Source organism: Lemur catta, chromosome 3 (genome assembly GCF_020740605.2).
Source record: "Lemur catta isolate mLemCat1 chromosome 3, mLemCat1.pri, whole genome shotgun sequence".
Lineage (NCBI taxonomy): Eukaryota > Metazoa > Chordata > Mammalia > Primates > Lemuridae > Lemur > Lemur catta.
This window is the reverse complement of record NC_059130.1, coordinates 88,993,745-89,015,320: the sequence shown is the minus strand read 5'-3', so window position 1 is coordinate 89,015,320 and position 21,576 is coordinate 88,993,745. Positions and strand designations below refer to the sequence as shown.

Here is a 21,576-nt window from a genome sequence, read left to right as displayed (position 1 = left end):
ACTCTTTATCCTTAAATCCTAACAACTACTGATTTGTTTTCCATCTCTATAATTATGTCAATTTAAGAATGTTATATACCCAGTTACTTGGGAGGCTGAGGTGGGAAGCTTGCTTGAGGCCAGGAACTTAAGATCAGCCTAGGCAACACAAGCGGGACCCCACATTTACAAAAAATTAAAAAATCAGCTGAGTGTGGTGGTGTGCACCTATACTCTCAGCCAGCTACTCAGGAGGCTGAGGCAGGAAGATCTCTTGAGCCCAGGAGTTCGAGGCTGCAGTGAGTTATGATTGTGCCACTGCACTCCGACCTGGGCAACAAAGCAAGGCCCCATCTCTTAAAATAAAACAAAAAAATAAAACACGAGAATGTTATATATATGGAATCAGATGGTATGTAACATTTTAAGGCTGCATTTTTTTACTCAGCATAACGCTCTTGAGGTCCATCCAAGTTGCTGCATGTATTAAGAGTTCATTCCTTTTTACTGCTCAGTAGTATTCCACTACACCTTTCTTAAAAAGACTTGCATAAACTGTTTTTTCTGTTAAACTTTATTGACCTTCAGGTAGAATTATACCCTCCACTCTTCCTTGGGCTCCCACTATAGCTAGCATGGACTATTCAGCATTTTTGACATTTGAGTACCTTGATTGTTTTATGTGTCTATAAAGCCTTTGGTCATATCTCTGTATCTTTGGTACCTAGCAAGTACCTGATAAAACTAGGCATGTATTAAATGTTCATTAAACTAATATATGCAGAATAATTTACAAGTTATATGTAAAAGTGTCACAAAAATGGGAAAATGCTACGTAAATCTTCCTAAAAGGCTACCCAGCTCATATATTATAGTCAATCCTCATCATTTGCTGATCCATACTTGCCATTTGTCTGCTTGCTAAAGTTTTTTATAACTCCCCCCAAATCAAAACTTGCAGTACTTCATGATGGTTGTTTGAGGACATATGCGGACTGGTAAAAAATTTCAGTTGCCCGATGCTCATGTTCCCAGCTAAGGCTGAACAAGCAACATTCTGCCTTCTTGTTTCAGCTCTCATACTGTAAATAAATGTCCATTTTGCAGTACATTTAGTGCCATGTTTTTCACATTTTTGTGCTTTCTGTTAGTGATTTTGCTATTTAAAATGGTCTGTAAGCATAGTGCTGTAGTGTTCTCTCATGTTTCTAAGTGCAGGAAGGCAGTGATATGCCTCGTAAAAGAAAATATATGTGTTCGATAACCTTCATTCAGGCATGAGTTTTAGGACCATTAGCTATGAGTTCAATATGAATAAATCAACAATACATATTATATAAAGTGCCTTTAGACAGAAACATATGTAAAACAAGGTTATGTATTGATTGGTTTATGAAAATGTGACCAGAGGCTCACAAGAACCTAACCCTGTATTTCCCCTAGGAGCAATGGTTGAGTATTTGCTAATTCAGTGTTGTGGTAACTTTATACAACATAACCATTGTGACTAATGAGATCACCTGTACTTCAGACCCTCCATAGTGTACACCTGCCATCCATTCATCCATCTATCCATCCACCTACCCATAATTCAGTGAGTCTCTGCTCTGTGTTGGGCCTGTGTAGATCCTGTGCCAGAAACTGAGGGTACAAAGGCAAATGTGGCACAGCACAGCTGCTGCCCTAAATAAGCTTATACAGAGTAGTCCCTAGAGGCTCTTGACATAAATGAGGTAAAAGTCTGTATGAGGAAATAAGCCTGTCTCTCATACTAGGAAAAACATTATACTCTAATTCAAGAAATGTTTCCAACTCCGAAAAAAATCTGCTGGTTTGATAAAACAGAAGGCAGATATTAAACCCTAGATATTTCTACTTGAATGCTACTCTCAACCTTTTGTTATTAGGCATGTAAGGTATACTGTTTGATATCCTTACTTGAAAGCTGGTAGTTTCCAAACAGTTAATGTTGGACAAAGATTCTTTGTCTTTTTGAAACTAAAACATTATAAAAAAAAAGAGATAGGAAGGAGTGAATGGGGTAGGAGAGAGAAATAATCACCATTGCCACCATATTAACTACATTATTAGATTCTTACTCTGTGTTAAATGCTATATATATATATATATATATACATATATATATATTTTAAACATTTTATATTCATTCTTTAATGCTCATAATAACCCTTTGAAGTAGATATTGATACTCCCATTTTACCAAGAAATTAAGTAATCTAAGATCACTCAGTGAAGAGTTGATCCAAAATTCAAGGCAAGATCCATTTGATTCCATAGCCTGTGTGTGTCTCAGTCTACAATGGCTCTTAAATGTGGTTGAAAAGAAGAGGTAGTGTTTAGTAAATTATCCTTACAGTGTTGATATATATTTGTTTATATAACAAGCATAGAAATGTAAATACAAACTCCCCCCCCCACCTTTTTTAAGGAGCCAGTTTGAAGAAAGCGTTCTCCCTAAGCAGTGAGGGAAAAGAGGCTGCAGCCTTAAGGACAACTGTAGGGGCTCTGAGCAAACTATTCCAGAGTTTGGGGCAAATTTGCATTGAATATATTCACACTCTACAAACTACATGATGGGCATCTTCAGAGACTGCTCTGCCCTCAGGTACTCTTGAAAATCTGCTTTGAAAAGACAGGGTTAATTGGTGCTTGTTAGTATATTCTTCTGATATTACCCTTTGCTACAGGACTAAGTTATGTTCCAAGCTAAGGTGGGAGGCAAAGTCAAATGCTTAGAAATTTCTCTGTTTATAGAGTTCCCCCTACATATCTAGCAGTAAACCCCTGAAGTGGATTTCAGACATGAACATCTTAAAAAATATAATTATATGTGCAGAGAAGGGTTAACATAGGCAGACCTGACTGCCAGTCTTTTAAAGGCCTGCTTACAAGGTTGGCCCTTGGTTGGCATCTGGGAACTTGGATTTTAGGAGGGTTCCCATTATTTCCAGAACTGATAAGAGTGGCTCATTACACCTAAACTGTGTGCAAACAATACAGTTTACAAGGGAACACTTGCTTTCCTTATGAGAGTCTGGCATTTTGGTATGTGCTTGGCAGAGGGTACCTATGGGGTCAGCCTCCAGTAAAAATCCTGGGCACAGAGTCCCTATAAGCTTCTTGGTTGGCAACATTCTACACGTGTTGTCTCAAATCATTGCTGGTGGAATTAAGCAGGTCTTCTATGATTCTGTTGGGAGAGGACCCTTGGAAGGTTGTGCCTGGTTTCCCCTGGATGCTGCCCCATGTACTATTTCTCTTTGCTGATTTTACTTTGTGTTCTTTTGCTGTAATAACTCATAGCCATGAGTATGATTATATGCAGAGTTCTGTCAGTCTTCCTAGGAAATCACTGAACCTGGAGGTAGTCTTGGGGACCCTCAACACATTATATGAAAATGTTCCTGTTTAGGATAAAGGGCATAGGCTTTGGAGGTTGGAGTCCCAATTATGTCAGGTACTATGTATGTGACCCTGTAAACATTACTTAACATCTCTTAGCCCCAGTTGTCTTACTTGTAAAATGAGGCTATTGTCTATTCCTTAGGATTTGCATAAAGACTAAATGACAGAATACTTTCTGAAGTGTCTACTCAAAGTCTGGCACAGAGCAGAACATTAATAATTTTTAAATTCTTCTCTCTTACTGAGAGCTAGAAAAGGCTGTAAGATCAAAGAGGTCACCAAACCAGACATAAAAATTTCAAAGAAAACTTCCATATTAGGGATCTACCACCTCTAAGTAGGTTCCAAACCAACTTATCTTGAAACTAAGCAGAAAATTGTACCAGCACATTTCACTGAAAATCTCCCTGGTGTTTTGTCACATTTCCATGCAACCCCAGCTGAGAGAATTTGGGTTTGTGGAAATAGTAATATGGAGAGAGGAGAGAATATGCTTCATTAAAGGAAATTAAGATTGAAAGTGAGATGGCATGGTTTCATCCTACACACAATGCCCTTTGGGGCAGGTCCAGTTGGTGAGCTGTGCTGTTCCTTCCCAGGAGAGATCTATGCATATTAGACTCACATGTCCTGAGTACCTACCATGTGCCATGTATGTGCCCTCATGTTACCTCACTTCTTATAACCAGTTCATAGGTGGCTATTATTATCTGCCTTTTACAGGTGAAAGAACCAGCTTAGAGAGGTTACGTTACTTGCCTAAGACACCTCCAAGAACTGGTTCTTTTTTTTTTTTTTTTTGGACAGAGTCTCACTCTGTTGCCCGGGCTAGAGTGAGTCCGTGGCATCAGCCTAGCTCACCGCAACCTCAAACTCCTGGACTCAAGCGATCCTCCTGCCTCAGCCTCCCAAGTAGCTGGGACTACAGGCATGCGCCACCATGCCCGGCTAATTTTTTCTATATATATTTTTAGCTGTCCATATAATTTCTTTCTATTTTTAGTAGAGACGGGGTCTCGCTCTTGCTCAGGCTGGTCTCAAACTCCTGAGCTCAAACAATCCACCCACCTCGGCCTCTCAGAGTGCTAGGATTATAGGCGTGAGCCACCGCGCCCGGCCCAAGAACTGGTTCTTTATATTTTATCATCATGCTGTCTCCCTGTCGTGATTGCCAAGGCTCAGAACACATTTTCCCTGCATTAAGGGGACCACAATAAATAGCAGACTGTCTTCCAAGGAAGGGTCTGTTAAAATGCAATTGACAAAGTGCAAGTCACTTTCATATTAAGACGGAGGAATGAGCCTCCATTTTTTAAAAGGCTAGAGACAGGTCAAAAGCCACGACTTGTGGGAGATGGATCAAAGAAACTCAGCATTACCAACTCAAATGGCATGGCCCTCTGCTGTTTACCAAGTATTTTCGTTATCACTTTTGATCTTATCATCACAAATTATCTGTGAGGACACATGATACTATCCTCACTTGCAAGATGAAGTAACTGAAATACAGAAAAAGAGAAATGATATACTCAGAGTAACTCAGCAAATAGGTGGAAGTGCCAGCATTAGAACAAAGATCTGTCTGACTCCAAGTATGGAGAAGCCAGGAGAAGCTATGGAGCCATTTATCAAAATACTTAGTGCATTCTTGGGATACTTCACTTGGTAGAATGGGTTTCAGCTCTATCCAGGAAAATATAAGAGGTGCTAGATCACCATTGTTTCTTATAGCTGAATAGTACTCCATGGTATACATATATCACATTTCATTAATCCACTCATGTATTGATGGGCACTTGGGTTGTGTCCATATCTTTGCAATTGTGAATTGTGCTGCTAAAAACATTTGAGTGCAGATGTCTTTTTTTTTTTGAAACAGAGTCTCACTTTGTTGCCCGGGCTAGAGTGAGTGCCGTGGCATCAGCCTAGCTCACAGCAACCTCAAACTCCTGGGCTTAAGCGATCCTACTGCCTCAGCCTCCCGAGTAGCTAGGACTACAGGCATGTGCCACCATGCCCGGCTAATTTTTTCTATATAGATTTTTAGCTGTCCAAATCATTTCTTTCTATTTTTAGTAGAGACGGGGTCTCACTCTTGCTCAGGCTGGTCTCGAACTCCTGACCTCGAGCGATCCACCCGCCTCGGCCTCCCAGAGTGCTAGGATTACAGGTGTGAGCCACTGTGCCTGGCCTCAGATGTCTTTTTTATAGAATGTCTTTTGTTCTTTTGGGTAGATGCCCAGTAATGGGATTGCTCAATCAAAGGATAGATCTACTTGTATCTCTTTGAGTTATTTCCATATTGCTTTCCACAGACGTTGCACTAGTTTGTAGTCCCACCAGCAGTGTATGAGTGTTCCTATCTCTGTGCATCCATGCCAATATTTGTTGTTTTGGGACTTTTTGATAAAGGCCATTCTCACTGGAGATAAATGATATCTCATTGTGGTTTTAATTTGCATTTCCCTGATGATTAGAGATGTTGAGTATTTTTTCACATGTTTGCTGGCCATTATTCTATCTTCTTTTGAAAAGTTTCTGTTCGTGTCCTTTGCCCACTTTTTGATAGGGTTGTTTGATTTTTTTCTTGATGATTTTCCTGAGTTAAACACCACATGTACTCACCATCAAATTGGTTTTAACTGACTGATACCTAAGTGCACATATAGGAATAACATTCATCAGGCGTTGGGCAGATGGGAATGGGGAGGAGGGGATTGGTATATACATACGTAATGAGTGCGATGAACACCATCTGGGGGATGGACACGCTTGAAGCTCTGACTCGGTTGGGGCGGGGGGAAGGGCAATATACGTAACCTAAACATTTGTACCCCTATAATATGCTGAAATAAAATAAAAAATAAAAAAAATAAAATAGCTACAAAAAAAAAAACTTAGTCCAGGCATTGGTAGCCTTCACATGGAATCATCTTTCCAATCCTCCCCTGCCTGGCTGCATTTTTATCAACTCCTTTTAAAGACTGCAACACCTTGGCTATTCCTTCCTGGCTTCCATCTTTCTCCATGTTAGTTCATCTTTCCAGGTTGCCAGTGAAATACAACAGAAAGAATCAGCACCTTCATATTTAATTTCCAGCTCTGCCACTTCCTGGCTATGTGGTCTTGGTTAAAAACACTTAACTTATAGTTTCAGTTTCTGTACTGTAACATGGAAATAATATTTGCTTAGTATAGTAGATTTTGGATATAGGTTTGAAATCCGCTTCTTTGAGCTTTTAATTTCCTAACTCTAAAGCAAGGATAATAGCAATCTTATAGGGCTATTGAAAGAATTCAATAAAATGACAGCTATAAAATATCTAGCATAGTTGCCTGACACATAATGGAAACAATAAATGGTAGAGAGCATTAGTACTACCTTATAGGCTGTTTGTTCATTTGTATCACTCATTCAAACAGATATTTACTGAGCATCAGTTAGGTTCCAGGTACTGTCCTATGTACCAAGAATGTAGTAGTGAACAAATAAAATTCCTGCCCTCAAAGAGCTTTCGTTCTAGTAGAAGGGAAACAATAAACAATTAAATATCTATTATGTCAGATGGTGATCAGTTCAATGGAGAAAAAGAAAGCAGGGTAAGAGAAAAGGAAAGCATAGGGATTGTCAGTCTGGCAGGGTGGGGAAGAGAGGGGAGGGAAGGGAGACTGTTATTTTATATGGGTTGATTAGAAAAGGCCTCCATGAAAAGGCAATATTCGAGCAGAAACTTGAAAGAAGTGAGGGCACAAGCAATGAGGATACCTAAAGGAAGCCTATTTCAGTAGAAGAAAGTACAAAGCCCTGAAGTGGGAACATGTTTCATGGTGTTGCACAAGTAGCAAGGATGCCAGGGAACTGGAAAAGACTGAGAGGGAAAGGAGTCAGAGAAATGCCAGGGAGTTAGATCAAGGAAAGCCTTTCACCCTCAACTGGATGGGGAGCCATTACAGGGTTTGAGAAGAGAAGTGACATGATTTGTCTTATTAAAAAAAAAATCACTGTTTTTTTTGGAAAAAGACACTTAAGTGGGGTGGGGTGGGAGGGAATGGGTGGAAGCAGAGAGGCCAGCTAGGACATCATTACAATACTCTCGACAAGAGACTATAGTGGCTTGGGCTAAGGTTTAGTTGTGAAGGCAGTGAGAAGTAATTCTGGATATATTTTGGAGGTAAAACCAACAAATTTTGCTTATGAGTTGGATGAAGAAATGAGAGAAAGAGGAGTTAAAAATGATTCTAAGGTTTCTGCCCTGAAGAAATAGAATGGAGCTGCTATTTAATAAGATAAGGAAGATGGTAGGAGGAGCAGGTTTGGGAGAGGGTAAGAATGAGGAGTTCCATTTTAACTATGTTTAATTTGAGATGCCTGTTAGACATAAAGCGGAGATGTTGAGTAGGCAATTGTATATATGAACGTCTGGAGTTGAGGAGAGAACATGGACTAGATATATATACATTTGAGAATTGTGACTGTTTATGATATTTAATACCACGAGACTGGATGAGATTGCCTAGATAACAACAGTAGAAAGAGATCAGAGGACTGACATTTACTGAGCACCAGGCAATGTGAATCTTTAAATTATGGAGTAATGTATGGGGTAAATACTTCTACTTTGATAATAACCATGATGACTATGTCATTCTGTTACTCAGCAAATTTTACATGGAATAAAGACAAATTCCTTTGCCTAGTATTCCAGGTTTTATATTAATATATTCTGTTCTCAGTCCTCCTTCAGCCTTTTCTCCAGACTTTATTATATAGACCCCCCCATATTTCAACCAATCTGGTCTACACTCTACTTTATAGCCACATCTTGTGCTTTCCAACATTAGCCTCTTTTCTTAAGCTGTCCTAGCTGCTGAAGAATGTTCTTCTCTTAACAACTCACCAAAAGTCCTACCTATCTCAAAGTTTTATTCAACTGCTACCTCTTTTACAAGCCTTTCTTGTCACCCAGGCCAACAGGGATTTTGGCCAACTCTGACTTCTGTTGCCCATTTTGGCTAACTATGCTTTGGACACACTGCATGAACTGCACTATGAGGATTACTTGTGTGAGAGGCCAGGATATTCTTAAACGTAAGGACTATGCCTTATTCCTTAGCACTTAGCAGACTGCCTAGAAAATAAGTTTGTTGGATAAACAGGATATGAAATACAACTAAGTGTTTATTTTACCTACATCTGGCTGTGACCCAGGAATAGGAATTACAAAGAGGAAATCAGAGATGATGAAATCTTTTCAAATATATAACACTGACTTTCATTTACACATAGAAAGTATTTTTCTAGATGATAATCTACCTCACTAATTTATTCCTTACCTGGCTCAGGAGGCATGATGGCATAGGGATTAAAGAGCAGAGGCCCTCAAATCATACACCTAGGTTTGTATCTGGTTGTGATATTTACTATGACATTGGGCAAGTTACTTAAGCTCTTTTGTGCCTCAGTTTTTCCATCTCAAAGTGGGGATAATATGAGTATTTATCTTTAGAGTAGCTTTAGGATTAAATAAGATAATGCATAGAGGACATTTAGAATAGGGCCTAGTACTATAAACCTTCAACAATTATTATTATTAAAAAAATTTATCCCGAACATTTATTTGGCTGTTGGATAATCATCATGATCATCATCACTTCTCACATTTGAACAGCACCTCACAGTTTACAAAGCACTTTTATATATATTGCCTTATTTGAACAATGCTATGGTCCTGGGAGATAAGCAGAATTTACTGTTTCTATTTTATAGGGAAAAAAACTGAGATTTATAGGAGGGGGAGTGCCTTGTTTAAGGTTGCACAGCTAGTAAATGATCTTCAATCCAATGTTCCTTCCTCTATATCATTGTTTTTTTTCTTTTCTATCTCTTCAGTCATTCTAATGATAAAGTAGAGACACCCCCGGCACCCCTCTCCCCGGCCCAGAATATGAGTTTTCAGGTTGATTAAATGTGTAAGGCATTATTGTTAGGGGTAGGAAAGGGAAGATGTTGGTCAAAGAATACAAAGTTCCAGTGAGACAGGAGAAATATGTTTCAGAGATATATTGCACAGCATGGTAACCATAGTCAATGATAATGTATTGTATATTTCAAAATTGCTAAAAAAGGAGATTTTAAATATTCTCACCACAAAAAAATGATAAGTAGGTAAGGCGATGGTTATGTTAATTAGCTTGATTTAATCTTTCTACAATATATACATGTGTCAAGGCATCATATTGTCCCCTTTAAGGATATATAACTTATTTGACAATCATAATTTAAAAAAACTAACTTATAATTTAGAAAATAATAAATTTCTAAAACAAAATGAATAACCTAAGGAAATATAAACCACCCTAGCTAGAAAGAGTATTTTTTTCCTTTAATTAGATTGCTGTTATGCCAGAGTTTCACATATACACCTATTTAAGAAGCAGCTGTATTATTCTTTCAGACCTTTTGCTATTCAGTTTCTTTTCAATGTTGTAAATATTGTGTGAATGGTCTACCAAATGATTTCAACCTATAAACACAAGTGTCCTGTCAAAATAATCCAGAACATTTTTACTTACAACATAACTTTTGAAAATAAAGCAAGAGGGAGGCCTGGACTGCAGTTCCCAGTGGTCATTAATCAAATATATGCTCTCAAACAAGTAATTTCACCTCAAAACCTCATGTTTCCCATCTGTTGAATGGTACTAATACTACCTATCTTGATGCCTCTCAAAGCTATCAAGAAGAGGAGTAAAATAACCCTGTAATTAGCACCTCAGTGAGATCTCAGTTTCTTTCAGTCCAGAAGTTTATTGTGGTTTAGTGGTTGGGATGCGCATGGTGGGAAAGTAATGGGAAGGGGTGAGAAGAACTGAGCAGGAAAAGGAAATGCTGAGAAATTATGAAGGATATTATATGTCTTGGTAAGGAGTCTGGACTTTTTCCTGTGGGCTATTAGAACCCCTGGAGGTTTTCAATAACCAGAGGAGAGAAATATTCTGATAATCTGTGTCAGAAAAATAACTCAAGAGACAGTGGGGAGGATGGATGGAGGGTGAGATAAGCAAAACTGTAGTCAGGGAGATTAATTAGGAAGCCACAGGTTTAATCTGGGCTATGAAGATTTGGGAAGTGGTATGGAGGGAAAGAGAAGAAAAGAACAGATTTGAGAGAAGTTAAAAAGCAGAGATGACACTGTGATCATCTAGATATTAGCTGTGTTACATCCCAAAATCATAGTTCTTATTCTCTGAATCTTAATCATTTAGGCATACTGGAACATTTCAAATGACTAGATACAATGATATAAAATATCTGAGAGACAGGTACCTTTGTGTGCCCAAAGGACAAAAGCTACAGCCTCCCTTGAGGCTAGCAGTCTTCCCACCCCAGTTGCTTGCCTCTTCTGGGAGGAGTCTACCCTCCATGGAGGCAAGTTTTTGGCACAACCACACCTCCCCTGTCAGAGCATTTCAGTGACAGCGCATAGCCAGTGTGGTAGCCTTGCACACTGCAGGCTGAGCTGCTTCTACCACCTCTGCAGCAGCTAGGCCAGGGTGGGAGCTGAGAATCTGGGTGCTTTTGTGCACCTGAAGGACAGAGACCACCATCACTGCCAAGAGAGGGAGGTGTGAGTGGTTTGTGTATCCCAGAGCTGCCTATGTCTGCTAATCTCATCAAGACAGGCCCACCCCTCCTGCCACAGGCTCATAGTGCACCCACCCTTCTCCTGCCTATGCATTCTTCCATCCCATCTCTCATTAGCCCTGCTGGCACCTGAACCCAGGGAGGCTTGAGGGCAAGTTTGCTGGCCTAGTCTCAGTCTGGTCCTTCCAGGACTCAAGCACACCATCCAGGGGCCCAGGAATTGGGAATTACCTAACCTAGTCTAATACTGCTAGCACCTCAACACTCTTCCAGAGGTCTGAGGTTCAGCTGATCCCATTGCCAGAAACACCACAGTGAGTATCTACCTACACAAGCCAAATGGCAGTGTATCTCTTCTTGTCTATACTGAGAAACAGAGTTACCAGCAGAGAAGAATAGGTGAATTACAAAGCTATCTGTTTTGGGCTGAAGAAGAGGTTCCAGATGAGAAGGAACCAGCATAAGAACCATGGCAATACGAAAAAACAGCCTCCTTCCACACCCCCAAAGGATTACACTAGCTTTCTAGTAATGGACTTCAACCAAAAGGAAATTTTTGAAATGTTAGATATGGAATTCAAAATAGGGATCACAAGTAAGCTCAATGGAATTGATGAGAAAGTTGAAAACCAACACAAAGAAACCAAAAAAATAATTCAGGACATGAATGAAAAAATCACTAAAGAGACAGACAGTTACAAAAAATAGAACTTCTGGAAATGAAAGAGTCATTTAGGGAATTCCAAAATACAGTGGAAAGTTTTAACAACAGACTAAACCAATCACAAGAAAATTTCAGAGCTTGAAGACAGGGTTTTGAATTAACCTAGTCAATCAAAAATAAAGAAAAAAGAATCAAGAGAAATAAACAAAGTCTCCAAGAAATATGTGATTATGTAAAATACCCAAATATGAGAATCATAGGTATCCCTGAGGGGAAGAAGAAAAAGCAAAAAGCATGAAAAACCTATTCAAGGGAATAATGGAGGAAAACTGCCCTAGTCATGGTAGAGATACAGACGTCCACATACAAGAAGGTCAATGAACTCCTAGAAGATTCATTGCAAACTGGACATCACCAAGGCACATGGTCATCAGTTTGGACAAAGTCAAAGTGAAGGAGAAAATCCTACAAGCTGTGAGACAAAAGCGTCAAGTAACTTACAAAGGAAAACCCATCAGATTAACAGTAGACTTCTCAGCAGAAACTTCACAAGCCAGAAGGGATTGGGGTCTCATCTTTAGTCTTCTTAAACAGAATAACTGTCAGTCAAGAATTTCATATCCCACAAAACTAAGTTTCATAAATGAAGGAAAAATAAAATCTTTCCCAGATTAGAAAACACTAAGGGAATTTGTCACCACTAGACTTGCTGTACAAGAAATGCTCAAAAGTGCTCCAAACACTGAAAAGAATGGTCAATATTCACCAGTATAAAAACACTCAAAAGTAAAAACTCACAGCTCTTATAAAACAGTAATACAAGGGAGAATACAAAACAATTAGGTAGCAAATAACATAACAACTGGAACAGTATCTCACTTATCAATATTAAAACTGAAAGTACATGTCAAAATGCCCCACTTACAAGATGTATAACAAATTGACAGAATGAATAAAAAACCACAACCCAAATATCTGCTGTCTGCAAGAAACCCTACCACTGTACTCTCGTTCACATGACAGAGTGAATCCTGTATCCAAAGGAAAAAAAAAAGAGCTGCATAGACTCAGGGTAAGAGGGTGGAAAAAAATTCCACAGAAATGGAAAGCAAAAGAAAGCAAGAGTAACTATTCCTATAGCAGATAAAGCAGACTTTAAATCAACAACAGTAAAAAAAGGGCAAAGATGGTCATTAAATAATTATAAAGGGATCAATTCAACAAGAAGACATAATAATCTTAAATATATATGCAGCTAACACTGGAGCTCCCAGATTGATAAAACAAATACTACTATACTTAAGAAACAAAATAAACAGCAACATAACATCAGTGGGGGCTTTAACACTCAACTGACAAAACTAGACAGATCATCAAGGCAGAAAATCAACAAAGAAACACTGGATTTAAACGAGACTCAAGAACAAATGGACCTAATGGACATTTACAGAACATTCTACTGCCAAACTTCAGAATTTACATTCTTCTCATCAGCACATGGAATACTTTCTAAGATAAACCGTATATTAGATCACAAGACAAGTCTTAGCAAATTAAAAAAAATCAAAATCATACCATGTATCTTCTCAGACCACAGTGGGTTAATTGAGAAATCAATTCCAAGAGGTATTCTCAAAACTACACAAACATGGAAATTAAACAACCTGCTGCTGAATGATCTTTGAGTCAATGATGAAATCAAGATGGAAATAAAAAGTTTATTGAATTGAATGACAATGGTGATACAAGCTACCAAAATCTCTGGGATATGGTAAAAGCAGTGCTAAGGGGAAAGTTCATAGCACTAAATGCCTACATCAAAAAGACAGAAAGATCACAAATTAACAACCTAACATCACACCTCAGGGAACTAGAACAACAAGAAGGAATCAAACTCAAAGCTAGCGGAATGCAAGAAATATTATAACAAAGATCAGAACAGAACTAAATGAAACTGAAACAAAAAACAATGCACAGGATCAATGAAATGAAAAATTGGTTCTTTGAAAAGATAAAACAAAACCAGCAGATCACTAGCCAGATTAACTAAGAAGAGAAAGGATTCAAATAAGCTCAATCAGAAATGAAAAAGTAGATATTACAACTGACACCGGTACCACAGAAATACAAAAGGTCATCTGAAACTGCTATGAACACCTCTGTACACATAAACTAGAAAATCTAGAGGAAATGTATAGAATTTTGGAAATACTCAACCTCCCAAGCTTGAATCAGGAAGAAATAGAAATCCTGAACAGACCAGTATCAAGTAGCGAGATTGAATCAGTAATAAAAAAAACTCTCCAACAAAAAAAAAGCCAGGACCAGATGGATTCACAGTTAAATTCTACCAGACCTACAAAGAAGAACTGGTACATAGTCTACTGAAACTGTTCCATAACATCGAGAAGGAGGGAATCTTCCCTAACACATTCTACAAAGCCAGTATCACCCTAATACAAAGGCCAGGAAAGGATATAACAAAAAAAGGAAAACTACAGACCAATATGCCTCATGGAACATAGATACAAAAATTCTCAACAAAATACTAGCAAACTAAATCCAATAGCACATCAAAAGGATAATTCACTATGGTCAAGTGGGTTTCATCCCAGGGATGTAAGGATGGTTCCACATACACAAATCAATATATGTGATTCACTACATAAACAGAATTAAAAACAAAAAATATATCATCTCAATGATGTGAAAAAACATTCAACAAAATCCAGCACCCTTTCATGATAAAAACTCTTAAAAAACTAGGCACAGAAGGAACATACCTAAAAATAATAAAAGCCATATGTGCTACCCATAGTCAACATCATACTGAATGGGGTAAAGCTGAAAACATTCCCCCTAAGAACTGGAACCAGACAAAGATGCCCACTGCCCACCTTCACCACTTCTATGCAATGTAGTACTGGAAGTCCTAGCCAGAGCAATCAGGCAAGAGAAAGAAAGAAAGGGTATCCAAATCTGAAGAGAGAAGGTCCAACTATTCCTTTTTGCCAATGATATGATCTTATATCTAGAAAACTCTAAAGATGCCTTCAAAAGACTCCTAAAATTGATAAATTCAGTAAAGTCTCAGGTTATAAAATTAATGTACACAAATCAGTAGCATTTCTCTACACTAATAACAGCCAAACTGAGAATCAAATCAAGAATATCATTTACAATAGCTGCAAAGAAAATAAAATACCTAGGAATACTTAACCAAGGAGGTGAAAGACCTCTACAAAAAGAATTACAAAACACTGATGAAAGAAACTGTTGATGACATAAACAAATGCAAAAGTATCCCATGCTCATGGATTAGAAGAATAGATATTGTTAAGATGTCCACACTGCCCAAAGTGATTTACAGATTAAATACAATTCCCATCAAAATACCAAAGTCATTTTTCACAGAATTAGAAAAAATAATCCTAAATTTCATATGGCACCAAAAAAGAGCCCAATTAGCCAGAGCAATCCTAAGCAAAAAGAACAAATCTGGAGGCATCACATTACCCAACATCAACCATACACAAAGCAGACAAAAACATACACTGGGAAAAGGACACCCTATTCAATAAATGGTACTGGGAAAATTGGAGAGTCACATGCAAAAGAATAAAACTGGATCCCTATCTCTCACCATACACAAAAATTAACTCAAGATAGATTAAAGACTTAAATGTAAGATCTGACACCATCAAAATTCTAGAAGAAAACTTAGGAAAAATTCTTCTGGATATTGGCCTAGGCAAAGAATTTATGACTAAGATCCCAAAAGCAAATACAACAAAACCAAAAATAAATAAATTAAACTAAAAAGTTTCTGCAAAGCAAAAGAAATAATCAACAAATAGGCAACCTATAGAATAGGAGAAAATATTTGTAAACTATACATCCAAGAAAGGATTAATATCCAGCATCTACAAGGCACTGAAATAAATCAGCAAGAAAAAAACAAATAACCCCATATTAAAGAGTGGGCAAATGTCATGAACAGACATTTTTCAAAAGAAGATATACAAATGTACAACAAGCATATGAAAAAATGTGCAACATCACTAATCATCAGGGAAATGCAAATTAAAACCACAATGAGATACCACTTTACTTGTCAGAATGGCCTTTATTAAAAAGTCAAAAAAACAATATATGTTGGTACTGATGCTGTGAAAAGGGAGTGCTTACACACTGTTGGTGGGAATGTAAATTAGTACAGCCTCTAAGGAAAACAGTATGGAGATTCCTCAAAGAACTAAAAGTAGACCTACCATTCAATCCAGCAATCCCACTGCTGGGTATCTACCCAAAGGAAAAGAAGTTGCTATATCAAAAAGACACATGCACTTGTATGTTTATCACAGCACAATTCATAATTGCAAAGATATATCAACTTAAGTACCCATCAACTGATGAGTGGATAAAGAAAATTTGATACACACACATCATAGAATATTACTCAGCCATAAAAAGAATGAAATAATATATTTCACAGCAACTTGGATGGAACTGGAAGCCATTATCCTAAGCGAAGTATCTCAGAAACAGAAAAATAACATATGTACTCACTTATAAGTGGGAGCTGAATGATGGGTATATAAAGTGTTACAGAGTTGTATAATGGACTTGGGAGACTCAGAATGGGGGAAGTACGAGGAAGGTGAGGGATCAAAAATTATCTACTGAGTACAATGTATATTATTCAGGTGATGGGTATTCTAAACACGAGTGACTTCACCACTATATAATTCACTCATGTATCAAAAACCACTTATACCCCCTAAATCTATTGATTTTAAAAAAGCTCAAAACAAAAAGGAATGGAGGGAACTCAGCAGTAGTAACTTTAACATGTATTTCACCAATTAGATACTTCATCTTGGTTTATTTTGAGAATAAAGCTTTAAGATATAGATAGTTCAATGGCATTAAAGTTTTTCCTTTTGGCTCTGTTTTTTTTTTAAAAATCAGACTCAGTCTACTGTAAACTGAAAAATCAATTCCACTGCAATATTATAGCCATTAAAATACGAAAGTTCTTGAAGTGAGCTGCTTTGGGGTGGGGAACCTGCGGCCTTGGGGCCACATGTGGCCTTCTGGATCCTTGAGTGTGGCTTTTTCCAAAAGACTAAATCCAAATTTTGTAGAATAAATCCTTTTAATAAAGGGATTTTTTTCTGTGAAGTTTGGATTCAGTTGAGGAGCCACACTTGGGGATCTGGAGGGCCACATGTGGCCTTGAGGTCGCAGGTTCTCTATAATTTATTAAAAGATTTTTTAAAAGGACCCAACAATCATAAAAAGCAACAGTCATAAGAAAACCTGAGTGTTAGTATCAGCTCTCCCATTATGATTGATCATATGATTTAAGTGCTTAATTTTACCATGTTTTGATTCTCCCATCAGTAAAACGATAGCATTAGCCTTGATATATCTGAAATCTTTTTCAAATATGAGATATTAAGATTTCAGTGATATATTCTTAAGTCTGAGTTAGAGCATTTGGGTATTTGTAATGCAAATATCCATCACTGTTATAGAGTAGAATTTACTGCTGCCATGCTTGTTTAGCTGCAAGCCCTTCCTAACTACTACTTAGGGACACAGTAGTTTACATTCATTTATCTCTTACTACAACTCTCTCAGACAGACATCATCATTTTCTTTCAAAGACGAAGAAATGGAAGTTCAGCAGGGCCAAGTAAGTTGCCCAATGTCCAATGTGATGGAGTGGGATTCAGATGCAAGTCTAACTACCACTAACACTTTAACTTCTATGCTATTCTGCTTCCACTCACTGAACATCTCTCTGTGCAAGGCTCAGGTCAAATTCACTTCCTTTGGAATGCCTTCCCTTATCATTGCAGGCTGCAATGACCTTCCTTCTAACAATGGGTACAATTTGCAATGTGATTTGCTTTAGATGTGTGTTTTCACTAGAACGTGAACTCTTCAAAGTTGGTAAATCTTTTATTTCTGTATCACCAGCATAGCATCTGGTATGGAGGCTGGCACAAAGTGGCTGCTCAGGAAATGTTTTGTTATATGAAGGAACAAATACAGCAACTCGGATGGAATGAATGAAATGAAAATTAAACTGTTTGTATTTTTTTGTGGTAGCAAATAGGATATTCTTGTGTTATCGATGAAGTCAAACTTCATCCAGCTGTAGCTTCTGGATACAGACTGTAAATTCTACAAGGGTAAGAACTATGCATTGCTTTTTTTAAACACTATGTTCCCAGTGCTTAGCTTGGTGCTTAGCATAATAAAAGTGGATGGGTGACAGAAGAAGGAATTCGTATACCCTAAATATGAAAGCCTTTTCCCCCAGTACATTTAAACAAACTTTTACTGAAGGCCTACTCTGGGGAAAACTCTGCTGGAGCATGTTTATACTCATTCTCCTATTCCTTTAAGCCTTAGAGAGAGAAACAAAAAATTTAGGAGTTATAGTTACATAGGAAAAAAACCTAGAATGCTGGAGGAAAATATAAATTCACTTACTACTTTATTTTAGAATACAAAATTTCAGAATACAGTTTATTCCTGAATGCATACTTGTCTGTTTTGGGAGTTCACATCCATAGATCTGGAGGAAGACATGCTCTTGAGGCAAAAACAGGGGCTGTGTGATTGCATCAGTGACAAGGCACATGGGCCATCAGTCCCTGGAACTCACCTGCTATTTCTCATCCTCCCTTTCTAATGCTGTCCAGTCACTGTATAAATTGAAAGACTTCATTTTCCATTTGTAGGTGGAGCTCTTCTGAGTGACATGGATATAAGTAGGCAAAAAGGAAAACAGAGGAGGCAGGAAGAAGAGTTGTGAGATAAAGAAATATGGAGGAGGGAAGAGTGGAAAGAAGGAGGAACAGATAAAAAGAGCAAAATAGGATTAGAAAGGAGAGGGGTGGGAAAGGAAGGAGGAAAGAAAAAGGAAGATAAGGATGTGGCACAGGAAAGGAAGGGATATTGACAATCTCATACCAAATAGCATAAGTGACAATCAGCTTTTCTGAGAAAGGCTTGTGTCTGGGCTTGTGTCTAGGCCCAGAGGACAGCAGCCCCTTATTCTGACTCCTGTCTTGGAGTAGTAGTGGGGTCAGTGTCTTACTCAGATTTTAGAACTCAACTACTTCATTCATGGGCAACACCCAAGTAAGGCAGATGGGCCACTGATGTTCATATGGCTTTAACATGTCTAAGAGGTAGAAATTAATGACCAATTAAATACTACTCCTTCTCTTAGTAACTGTTACTAGAAAAACAGAAAAAAAGAAAAAGAAAACAAAAGAAAACCAAATAACTCAATGCTTCTACAACTTAACAATTAGCTTTTCTGGAGAAGTCCTATATGTGCTGCTATTTTGGTTGTCCCAGTGCTCAGTTCAGTGACGTATACCCAGGGACATTTAGTAAATCATTGGACAGCTGAGAAATCTTAAGATAAAGTATTGTTTTGGTTGTGGAGAGATGGAGGTACAGAAGAACGTTTAACAGGTCCTCTGGTGAGAAACCAGTCTCTGCTTTGTGGAGAAAAGGCTGGAGACACAATAAGACTACTCGAGTCTTATATTATTTGTTATTAAAGAGGCAAGGTCTTAAGATGTGCTTTTTAACAGTCTTTAGTTTGGCTGTAATTTAAGATGACTTTTACAAATTAGATCCTAATCCTTGCAGACACAGATGGCCGTTACAGAATAGCCTTGCAAAAACACTAGTCATTTGACTTGAAAGAGAATTCAGAGAAGGATGAAGGGCCATTAACTCTCACACCACCCCTGGCTCTAGGAGGCCTAAAGAGTCCTGGGTGGGCTTTCTGGGTTTAGGTCTGGAATCTGGGTGGGCCACACAGGGGTGGGAAACCTGAGGCCTCAAGGCCACATATGGCCCTCCAGATCCCTTTATTAAAAGGATTTGTTCTGTAAAAATTGGATTCAGTCAAAAAGCTGCACTCAAGAATCCAGAAGACTACATGTGGCCCCAAGGCTGCAGGTTCCCCACCCCTGGAGGGCATCTGCTCTCATTTGGAACAGCCTCTCTGTTCACTCTAGAACCAGATTTAGGGGAGCCTGAGGTTATTAACATTCAACAACAGTTACTGAATGCTTATGTATGAGGTACCATGCTAGGAACTGCAGGGGAGACAGATATGTACATGATATGGACTGTCTTTGTAAATCATTATAGAATAATAAGGACAAGTGCTATAAGAGAGGAATGTACAAATTGCCAGTGGTACATAGGTCAGAAGCTTGGGAGAAGAGGGAGGGCTTCACAGAAGGGATGACATTTGAGCTAGGCATTAAAAGATGAGTTCAAACAGGCCTAGAAAATGAAGGCCTGGGAAAGTGGAGAGGGTGGATAAGAAAGAATAGATTACACAAAAGCACAGAGGCATGAGAGTCTCTTGTGCTTTTAGTGAATAGTGAACAATCTCTTATCTCATGGTGATGGAAATAAGTAATGAGAGGCAGGATATAAGGTGGCAAAGGTAGGAATGGACCAGATTGTAAAGAATTTTTGAGAACATTCTAAGGGGTCTGTACTTATCCTAGGGCAGTACAGAGCTACTGAAGAGTTTTTTAAGCAAGACAGGGAATGATCAGAGTGAGATTTTGAAAAAAATGACTCTGTGGCAGATAATTTCAGTTTGACCAAAGACCATAAAATAGACCTGTGATGGGTATGGGGGAGGCTCTTGATTTCTCCTATAGAAGCAAACTTCTCTGGGAAACTGGGCCAAACTTTTCACATTACAGTTCCCCTGCTTCCTTTCAACAGCAACTTCTCACAGTCCACATTTATACCCTGTGGGAAGAGGTTGTTAATATTGATCAAAAAGCCTAACTCCTTTTAAGATATCCTCTCCCCGACCCTTGTCACTAATCAGGTTTAAAAGTCAATTTGAAAGAATATAAAATTTAATTTTAAAATCAGGGAAGGTCCTTAGACTCTATTTCTTCCAGTACTTTCATTCAGATGAGGTCCAGAAAAGGAGTGACTTAAAACTAAGGGTTGGGAAGGACAAATTTAGCTCCTAAGTTTTGTAAGTTCTCCAAGGTGAGATGTTCATCACAAAGAAAGTATGAGAACCAGGCTGATCTTGAACGCTTTGATAATGGTTCTCTAAATGTTGACACATTTAGAGTTGATCTTGAATTTAAGGTAGTTTTCTTAGCTGGCTGTGTGGTAAGAGGATGTGCATACATGTGTTCCCTTGTGCATGTCTGTGCCTTATATATGAATAAAGGGAAAGAGTTTGGAGCAATAGGTGAAGCCAGTGAGAGAAGGACCAATGGCCAGTGCCTGGGGTTCATTGTAGTCTCCTGGGCCTAGACTAAGTGGTGGAATCCTCATCCCACTCAGAAGAATTGTGGTTGGGTGGTAGAGCTAAAAGCATACCACTGGTTTCTGTCTGTATCTTGTAAATCTGACAGTCAATGTGAGGGACTTAGATGAGCCTTAGCTAAATTGTTGGTTTTGGTATGCTAGGTTACTAGATCTAGATCAAAATGGAATCATAGAGTATTAAGATTTACTATGTATCTTAGAGTTAAGCCAATCCAAGTCCCATCCCATGTAAAGCAGAAATATCAGGGATGAATCTCTTTCCATATATATCCATTACTGCTGAAAAGAGCAGAGGTTGGTAATCTCCAGTGGCAGGAAAATTAACACTTCACAACACAAGATATTCTCTTCTGAGAAAATCTTTTCTTGTGTTAGGCCAAATTTGCCTCCTTTAATTTTCAACTCATTGGTCCCAGTTATGTTGCTGGAGCCTCACAAAGTCAGATCCCTTGTTTACCTGGCAGGCCTTCTAGTAGCCTATGATGATAATCATGTCTTCCATGGC

General features: G+C 38.3%; 1 protein-coding gene across 2 annotated transcripts in view; it reads right to left on the bottom strand.

The window, feature by feature from the left end:
- The window catches only part of FAF1 (Fas associated factor 1), a 446,948-nt gene that overhangs the window by 17,861 nt on the left and 407,511 nt on the right, over nucleotides 1-21,576 (bottom strand). The gene's annotated exons all lie outside the window — the stretch shown is intronic.